We start from the raw sequence: 10507 nt of genomic DNA, 5'->3' as shown, positions 1-10507 counted from the left end.
CTTAGGATTGATGGGTCCCCCTATATATACTAGCCCCTACCCCCCTCAGGCATCATTGATCATAGTCTTCCTCCATCATCAAGAGAAGAACCTCAGAGCTCCACAAATGTTCTAGGGCATAGCTAGCTAGGTTAGATCTAGAGGGAAGCAAACTTCGCTTGGATTCCTGATCTTGTCAAGAGCGTGGCTTGGTATAGCTCCTTGTATCCTCTTTTGTATCTTTCATATTCTATATGTTTGCTATAATTGATTCGACATTGTTCTTAATATTATTCATGTTCCCAGTTATCATGTTCATTGTCTACTTTGATTATATGTTTAGTATAGTTAGATTATCTTTATATTCAAGCATAAGTTCGTATAGCGCTCGCTCTAAAGTACACGGGGTGAGTGGTCGACATTGTGTAAGCATGGTGCTTATACGTTGTTCACCTCCGGATGCACCCTATATTCTAGGCCATGTGGTAGATCGCGAGTGTGACACTCTCGTTGAGTCCTTTGTAGTCCACTCCCCGAATATAGGTCAAGTAGGATCTAGTTGTGAAGGAAGTCATGCTCTGTTCTTGATCTTCCTTAGTAATATCCTTTATGTGTAGATATGAAGTTGATCTTAGCCATGATTCTTAAGTGTAATTGCACTAATCAAAGTATGCTTTGACTTGTAATAAAGAATGACTTAGGAATTATTTCTCTATTGTATCTACTTAGTCATGCTAATGCCATAGAAAGGAGTACTCTGAGTGTTCAACTATTAATTATCAATGATCGTTTACCATATATTTATCCTACCCTGTGACTTACCCCTATTGTAAGTAGAAGCTTGATTATGTTTTATCTCTCCATCATACGTATAAGTTATCAATATATTCCCTTTTGCCCATCCTTCCCTAAGGTAAAAATACAAATAACGATACCTAGAATACTCCCGGATGAAGTGCTACAATGGTATATTATCTGTGCGCTTGCAGACCCCTTTCATATATATATATATATATATATATATATATATATATATATATATATATATATATATATATTCTTTTAAGTAAGAAATGCCAACAAGCATTTCTGGCGCCATTGCCAGGGACGCTAGCTAGGCAATCAAAAGGAATATTGATAAACTTTTACTTATAGATGAGATCGGAAAACCATTTACCACTGCTCTAGCAGGCATACCCTTGTTTTGTCTACTTTTATATCTTATGCAGGATAATGTATGACTAGTTTTGACCTGCCAATAAACTATGTTGAAGATCTAGAATCACTATTTAGGAGGACTAAAGCTAAAACCAAGAAAGTTTTGGCTTTAGAATCAGAAGACAACCAGACAAGGCGTAGCTTAACACTAGTTTTTGAAGCCATGGCTGACAAGACTCTCCGTGAATTTTCTGCTCCAACTACGGCCAACATCCGTACTGGCCAGCAATTAACATTGGAGACAATACTTTTGAGCTCAAGACAGCTCTCATCAACATGGTGCAAGCTAGCCAGTTTTGTGGAAAGACACATGAAGATGCAAGTGCTCATCTCCAACACTTCCTGGAGATTTGCAGCACTTTCACCATCAAAGGAGTTACCAGAGACGCCATATTACTTCACCTTTTCCCATTCTCACTTTTGTGGAAGGCGAAGTAATGGTTCTACGCCAACAAATATAGAAATACTACATGGAAAAACTGCTCCACTACCTTTCTAGCAAAGTTCTTTCTCACGGGCAAAACCAATGCTCTACGTGCAAGAATTTCAAGTTTTCAGCAGCAACATGATGAATCTGTCCCTGAGGCATGGGAACACTTTCAAGACTACATATCAGAATGTCCTTGTCATGGGATAGAGGATTAGCTACTCATGCAGATTTTCTACCACGGGTTGACAAACAACACCGGTGAGAATATGGATGCCGCAACTGGAGGTGCATTTTTTTCACTCACGATCACACAGGCAACAGTTCTCGTAGAGAAGATGGCCTCCAACCAAGGTTAGAATGAAGAACGTCTTCAAACCCGCAAGAGAGGTGGAGGTATGCATCAACTCAAGGAGGTAGACATGTTATTTACCAAGATGGATCTGCTAATGAAGAAGCTCGAAGACCGAGCTAATGAAAAGCAAGAAGTCATGCACATTCATGATTCCCGCATGACGTGTGAAGTATGTGGAAATGGTTCACACAAATTGGGAGAGAGGAGCAATTGGGAGAGGCGTGGAATCAAATAGGTATGTACGAAATGAATGGCAGAGCACAGCAGAAAGAGTCACTAAAATTTCAGGTAAAAGGTACCGGAGAAATTAATTTTATTTTAAACCATTTAAATTTATAAATGAGCATCACCTGGTAATTCAGATCAACTTGCTATTCTTAATTGGCACCTTTGCAGTACTCTTAACTAATGCAGTTGCATGTGGGAGAAAATCAGTTTGTTAGAAAACTGCAAGCACTATGCATAGATGTATTTAAAGAAAATATATGTAACTTTGTTTTTTCAACCACTCCTGTGTGAAAAGCATTATGATACTTCCTTGGAGCCTACAAACTTAGGAACGACCAATTAGTTTTAAGGGAAGGTCTGGACTGTAAGAGAAGCACTTTGCATTCTCAATGTACCTTGATACAATTTGGGTAAAATATTGTGAGTCTAATAATTCAATTTATGTTACTCAATTTTTTAAATTCTGGAGAACTGAGAAAGCAAGGGAAAATTATATGTGGTTCTAATTAAATGAATGTTTATGTAGACTTTTTATGTAAGTTTCAATCGGGCCATATTATCTTATCAATTACTATTTTCATGTGCACATCTTTTTTTCATAGAGATTAATCAGACATAGGTATCTATAATGGTAGCACATTTTTTAAAAATTTTTTTGCCATTGTGGTCTCAGCTTCTTAAATTCTTAATCAGACATAGTGCTGTTTTCCCTCTCTTTTTTTCACTATATCTATTAACTGAAACATGCAGCTACAAACCTTCAAGCGGCATCTCCAGGTGAGTTCTTCCTCCTCTCTGTATTTCCAATTCAGTTGGTTTGTGCTAAGCAGTAGGCCAGCAGTGCAACTCATGTTCTGTGCCCCTTCACATATTCAGGAAACAGTGGACATAAGAACCTGCGAGCAATTGGTAGCAACGGCTCAATTAAACCCTTTTAATTGTCAGTGCCTATTGCATTGTATTATCTTTGGTTTATCCATTAGGATGCACCTGCTGCATACAATTGTATTTCCTGACAATATTAGGATGCATCTATTGCACTTTATTATCTATGGTTTAGCCATTCTTGGTTCTGTGTATGCGTTTATTTCAGATGGAGTACCTATTTAGACATTCTCGTATTGGTAAAGAACAAGGTAGAAAACATGTACTCCTTTTCACTTTTAGACTACATATGCTTCCTATATAATGGATACAGTCAATTTAGACTACACATGTACTCCTTTTTCACTCTTTTTCTTTGGAGGTAGACATGCACACAATGATAGTTTTAACCATTCATAGAATGGATACAGTCAATTATCAATGGAATTATCATTGCTCTCCTTTTTAATTAATTTTTATTAACCAGATAGTGGTGTTTATTTATCTTAGGCTGCATTTGTATTCATGGGAACATACAATCTTTATTAATTATTATGATTTAGTGTGAGCTGGGCATAGTTTTCTCATCTTCTACAAGAATTTGTGCTAGAGCAAGTAAAGAGTGAGTTGGTCTATAAGATAATATACTGATATATGAACTTGAGATGAAACAGGAGGTGTCATTCATATCGCTTTTAGTTGCAGGACGAGGGTATTGCGGCACATGGTGGCGGAGCTGTGCCGATATGAGGACCAATGGATAGGTGCGCATCGGTGACCTGCTCAAACTCTCCATACCTTCGCAATCCCACACTGTTGGAGGATGATGGCAAGCTGTTGATCCAGGCAAACCAGGGGCACACAGTAAGTATGTTCTCTGCCCGAAATTTACCCATATTCACTTTTTCCTTTTAACTTTGCGTAAGAGGGAAATGTTTTCTGTAGAATATTACAGCTTGCATTCCTATAATTTTAAGAGATGTAATTTCTTCCAAACTGGAAGACCTTTAGTGTTTAGAGTTCAGAAGAGTATGTTCAGAGTTCAGACTATGTCTATGATAGTTTGCTTGGTATTTATTTGTTCAACTACTTTATGTTTCAAATTTCTTTCACATATAGGTTGAATGCTTTAAGCTTAAAAAATGATTTAGGTTGCAAGAACCCGCAAAGAGTATGTCTTATCACTTATAAATTGATGTTGAATTCGTTATAAGTTTTGTTTTCTCCTAACAATATGAGAACAGCAAGGCGATAAACAGATGTTCAAAAACTGAGTTAGGCAAGATAAATATATCATGTCTGCGGTGTTGACTGTGATGCAGGGAATTTTTGGTTCATTAAACTGCATCTAATGCAGTTAATTTTTGTTGTATTTCTTTGAGCATTATCAACATAAACAAGTGTCGGACTCGTTTGTACAGAGCAGAGCTGAGAGCATTTGCTTGTGCACCAGTCTTGTCTGTACTTAGTGCATAGCTATGATCTTTCAACCTTCACAATCCTTGTCTGTACTTGTGCACTTCCTGTCTTGGATAACCCATCTTTGATGTCTAAGCTGCATGATTCCATTTAATAAATGTTATCAAATTTTCATCTTCTTAATTCTCTCTTTTTTCAAGTCCAAAATACTACGAAGCTGATTTTATTCTATGAGCTAAATGCATGTTGTTACAGGTTTACAAATTTTCGGCAACTGTGGATGTTGGGAATGATTATAGAGAAGGTCATTCAGTACAGGAAGCTGTCTTTGTTTACTGGTTAATTGTTCTTGCAAAATGAAAATGTTTATCCAAGGTAGCTTTTACTTTATTTTTGTTTTGATAGTACGCCCTTGCTTGATGATTCATAATGTGAAATGGAATGTTCACTGTGTATGTGATTTCCTGTACATCGGTTAGTGTTTTTTTTACAAATGTTAGTACCACTATTTGTATTACCATGATAATGTGAACGACCATTTATCTTCTCATCTATTAGTTATTGTGAATGAAATACGGCTTTAGTTTATGCCAAGTAGGGCACTAAATTTTCTAGTATACATACAACAAAGTGCATCAATCATCTATCACAGAAATTGGTGTAGTTCAATGGTAAAGCTATAGTTTACCACCCTAGTGGACATGAGTTCAAAACCCCCGTGAATGCAAATATTTTGGTCTTTTTTTATAGACCACTGAGGTGTTTTACTCGTCTCTGTTTGGGTTTACTTGTGAGCAACTTTTTACTGTAGCAAATTTAACCATCTATTTTTTCTTCTAAAAAAATCTTAGATACTTCAATGTATATAACACTAATGAAGTATGTTCAATAAAGAATCATATATGTGAAAACTTGATGTATCTAAAAATCTTTTGTAGAAAAAATGTATGGTCAAAATTGCTACAGTAAAAATTCGGTGACAAGTAAACGAAAACGGAGTCAGTAGTTTTTACCTCTCTCTCGCCAATCTGAAATATTCTTTAATATATAAATTAAAGTGCAATGGTGTTTTAGTTTTTACCTTTCTCTCTCGCCAATCTGAAATATTCTTTAATCAATGTACATCACAAAATAATTCGTAGCATGGGGGCTTGGCAATTTCGCTTGGAGCTAGGTCGCCAGGGTTCCAATCCTCTTGTTTGTGTGGGGTGGTTTTTTTACATTTTTTGATTGGCTGAGCTGCGCAGGGAGGCGCGAATGGGAGGGTGGGTTTCGAACGGGCGGAAGGCGCGAATTTGCTTTCACCACTCGCGCGGTTTTTTTTTTTTTTTTTTTTTTTGCTGAGCTGATTCGATCCATGTTACTCCGTTCGTGATTTTTTTGACTTATTACTCCGTACATTTTTTTAAACCACGCGCATAAACTTTCTAAGTAGATCGAATCAAGCTGTGAATCAAATTAATATAAGCGAGCCGGAACGGCTGGGCTCGCGTGACGTGGCTGGACAACGACCATGTGCCATACTTGCCATGGGTTTTGGTTAACGTCCGTAAGTATCTACGAGCTTCTAGAACACTCTCGGCCCAGGTACAACACATATTGCCACAGCGGTGTATTTATACGCATATATGTGCAGCGGCGGATCCAGGAAATATTTTAGGGGGACTGAACAACACTGCTGCTGGATCTTAAATCTCAGCCCCCTACACTATAGAACTTTGCCTAAAAATTCATAGGGGCTCTACAGTAATTTGCACTGATTCAGTTTGGGTAGGGGGGCTTGAGCCCCCCGCCCCACCGCTGTATCCGCCCCTGTATACGTGTATAAGGCTGGCCGAAGAGATGTACGTGCGTGCGTAGACTTGCGAGCTTTCAGGAAAGAAGCTAACAATACTAGTCTGTACATGTGTGCAACACACGTACACGCTTGCATGGGCCATGCACAAATCGCTTCTTGAAGGCCCATAATTGAGATTAGTGGCCGCTAATGGCCGGTACTAATCAGCCCAAATAATAACCGTGGACGTGGGCTGGCGCGTGATGTGGTTCGCCCAATGGGTGGACGCCACGCGTGTCCGGTGGGACCGCCCTGGAAGTGGAGCTTGGGAAGGGAGCTGAGAGATACCTCTTGTATAAAATTAATATGAGAAATAGAACAAAAAACTGCTGAGTACTAGTGTTAACTTGTTACTTGTTAGTCATTGCCAACAAAACATCACATATTCACGTGATTACACGGTATTCAATTTATACGCCGGAGCACATATATGCATACGCCTTCCCTTATATATGCATTTTTAAGTGTACTATATATCATTTCACCTATTTCTAGATAGGGGCATTCACTTTATTAACTCGTACAAAGAATTACAAAAGGTGGCGCGAGAGATTTAGTTTTGATGCAATAATCTGTTTGGAAACCTACGACGAATTTATGACGAAAAACAATTCATCACGGATGAGTAACTGCAGGTCTCACATGTATACGTCGGATGGAGAAATGACTGTCTGGAGATTTATGACGAAGTGCCGTGTGTTATAGATCGAATATTGTTCGTCACAGATGTGTAATTATTTCAATGACGAAGCCCTATTCGTCACAGTATTAAAGAAGATCGCCACATGTGAGTCGCGCGAGTGATTTGTGATGAAAACCATGTGCTCTTCTATGATGTTTTTTGTGACGGTATCTGATTTCATCATAGATAGAGAGGGTTTGAGGATCATCACCACTGATCTATAACGAAACAGAAATATTCATCATAAAAAACGATCTCCTGTGACAGTTTCGGATTCATCATTAAGATGTTCGTCATATAAGTAGATGTTTCTAGTAGTGTAACTATCAAGATAATAATTTTAATAATCAACCACCCTTGAGAGAGTTAGTCTCTGGTCAGGCTAAAATTATGTAGAGCTTATCTAGAAAACTAGCTTCCAATGATAAAATCTTAGAAAATATAAACAATATGATGGATAGCTTCTCAGTCTTTAAAAACCAGCATAGCTTTAATAAAATGATAGAATCACAAATAGCTCAGCTGGTGGTTGTTGTTCCTTCGACCGACAAAGGTAAGATTCCGGGGCAAACGAAAGATCTTAAAACTGTAAATCTTCTCAATATTCATAATGTAGGATTCTACATAGAACCATCGATGAGTCTCAATGTAAATCTTCTCGATATTCATAATGTGAAAGCTCTAGTTTGGTTTTGGTGAATTGATGAAACCCTAAGTGCTAACCTAGTTCATCTAAGTGATCATAAGATAGGTAGCATTATTCCAAGTGGTGAAGCAACGGTAAAGATCATGTTGATGGTGATGCTATGGTGATGATCAAGTGCTTGGACTTAGAAAAGAAAAAAGAGAAAAACAAAAAGCTCAAAGCAAATGTGAAATTGATATGAGCTTTTTGGTTTAGTGATCGAGACACTTAGCGAGTGTGATCACATCTAGGATCGATAGCCGTACTATTAAGAAGGGTGTAACTCATATCAAAATGCGGTTATCAAAGTGCCACTAGATGCTCTAACTCATTGCATATGCATTTATGATCTAGTGGAGTGCTAACACCCTTGAAAATATTTGTGAATATATGCTAACACATGTGCACAAGGTGATACACTTGGTGGTTGGCACATTTGAGCAAGGGTAAAGAAGATAGAGTTAAAAAGGAGTTAGTCACGCTAGTCACAGAGTAACCGGACACGTCTGAAATTGCTACCGGACGTGTTCGGTATTTTATCCAGTGTTGGGGTAGTCAGACAGAAGTGACCGGACATGTCCGATATTTGGACCCAAAATGAGCGACTAAGTGAAAGTGAACAGACTCTGGCTCAGTGAAGTGACCGAACGCTAATGAGTTACTGTTCAGCGTCAGGTCAAAGTGATATAGCCCGAAGCAGGATTATAGAGAGCGACCAATCGCGTCCGATCACCACACCGGACGGTGTGAACCAGCAAGTCTCGAGTTTTCAGCTATAATTCATTGGACGTTGGGAGCGTCCGGTCGGCCTAGAGCGGCTCTGGGAGCTCTCCGAGTCTGGTCATTTTCTTAGTGCGTGTCAGATCACGTAGTATTACTGTGCGTGGAGATAGCCATTGGGCGCCAATGGCTAAACAATTTGAAAGGGACACGTGGCGATTAGGCTACGATCGGATGTAGCAACCGGTCACCACATCGGACGCGTCTGGTGCACATGACTTGCACATCCGGTTGTCCCACAGTTAGCGCAATAATTGAGCCAAAGACTTTATTGTTTGGGGGTGTCAATAAATATCGTTTGGCTAGCTCTAGCTCACTCTCTTGGCCATTTGCATTGACATAACAACCTTGTGAGCTTAGCCAAACCCCTCCCACTCATCTCCATCATTGATTCATTATCTTTGTGAGATTGAGAGTGAATCCAAGTGTATTGCTTGAGTGTTTGCATCTAGAGGCACTTGGTGTTCGTGTTTCGCTATGGGATTCGTTTGTTACTCTTAGTGGCTGCCGGCACCTATATGGCTTGGAGCAGCGAGGATCGTCGAGTGGAGGTTGGTGATTGTCTCTGGCTCCGATCGTGGTGATTGTGAGGGGTTCTTGACCTTTCCTCGGCGGAGAGCCAAAAGATACTCTAGTGGATTGCTCGTGGCTTATGTGATCCTCATCTTGTAGTGGTTGTGTGGCACTCTATTGAGGGCTTGGCATGTGATGCCAATTAGCGAGTGAACCTCTAAGTGAGTGAATCTCCACAATAAGGACTAGCTTGTTGGCAAGCAAGTGAACCTTGGTAAAAACATTATGTCATCATTTGATTCCGAGATGAATGGTCTTCATTGGTATTCATTCTTATGATTGATTGGTTCATTTCTCAACTCGGTGGTATAACCATCTTGCTCTCTCTTTACATTATCGCAAACTAGTTGTCAAGTTCTTTAGTGTAGCTACTCGTGAGAGCTTGTTAGTTTAGTTAGTGTGGCTCTTTAGTTAGCCTTTGAGAGCACACTAACTTAGTGTAGTGATATAGCCATTGTGTGGATAGAGACTATAGAAACTAGAATTGTGATAGGTGGCTTGCATTTTTAGTAGGCTAGGGCAACACTTGTTTCACCTTATATTTGTCTAACCAGTTTGCTAAGTGTTGTTGTAGAAATTTTTAATAGGCTATTCACCCCCTCTAGTCATTAGGACCTTTCAAGTGGTATTAGAGCTAAGGTCACCGTGATTTGAGGCTTAACAACATTCGGTGTAAAAAATGGCTCAAATCAACAACACCAAGAAGCCACTTGTTTCTTCTGCTTAATGGCATCGGGTATTTGAGCCAGATTAGACTTAAGGCGATCGATGGCAGCATTCACATTCTCCAATTCCTTCTCAAGTTCTGCACGCCTGGCTTCCTGTTGGGCCAGCTCTGGATCGATCCTGAGAGGGGAGTTCTTCAAATCATTGATCAGCTGTGTTAGTTCTTTGTCCTCTTGCCTGTTAGAGTTCTTCTTGGCCAGTAAAGCTTCACGGTTAGACAGTCTCCTCTAAGCCTTTTCACCTTTGGAGCTTGATCTTCAATGACGGACAAAGATGACAAGACCTTGGTGAGAACTGGGGATGAATTATCCTTAAAGGCTGAGGAGACTCTTTGTATTAAATCTGCATCTTGGACCAAATCGGCTATATTCTTCTCAAGCATTGGCAATATATCCCTTAGCCAATTTCTGGTCTCTTTTGATAAAGCTTCTTTAGAAGAGGCGGTTGATGAGCTGATTTTATCTTTATCTAGATACTCTTCAAGATTGAAAGAGTAGCTCGAAGCTAGAAGATTAAGTACCTATATATAAGAAAATCTTGTTAAGAGGATTGAATCAGTTGATAATGAGATAAATGGCGAAGCAAGTATGGTACCTTTTTTGGGATAGCTTCTATCTAAGGAGAAGGAAAAGCTGATGATACACCAATGGTATCTGGTTAAATCGGCTCTAAATTCTCAACATTGGTATCTGCAAACATCGAGAAAGATTTTTGTTCCTATTTGTTGCAGAGAG

The 10507-nt window shown here is 39.2% G+C and overlaps 1 non-coding gene across 1 annotated transcript; it reads right to left on the bottom strand.

The window, feature by feature from the left end:
* Positions 1-1723: 1723 nt before the first annotated feature.
* LOC136511822 (small nucleolar RNA R71) lies at positions 1724-1832 on the bottom strand. The gene has a single exon (XR_010772864.1). It is a non-coding gene; the product is annotated as a small nucleolar RNA R71 (small nucleolar RNA).
* Positions 1833-10507: the final 8675 nt, after the last annotated feature.

This window comes from Miscanthus floridulus, chromosome 1, assembly GCF_019320115.1.
Source record: "Miscanthus floridulus cultivar M001 chromosome 1, ASM1932011v1, whole genome shotgun sequence".
Taxonomy (NCBI): Eukaryota; Viridiplantae; Streptophyta; class Magnoliopsida; order Poales; family Poaceae; genus Miscanthus; species Miscanthus floridulus.
This window is presented reverse-complemented; position numbering and strand designations above follow the sequence as displayed.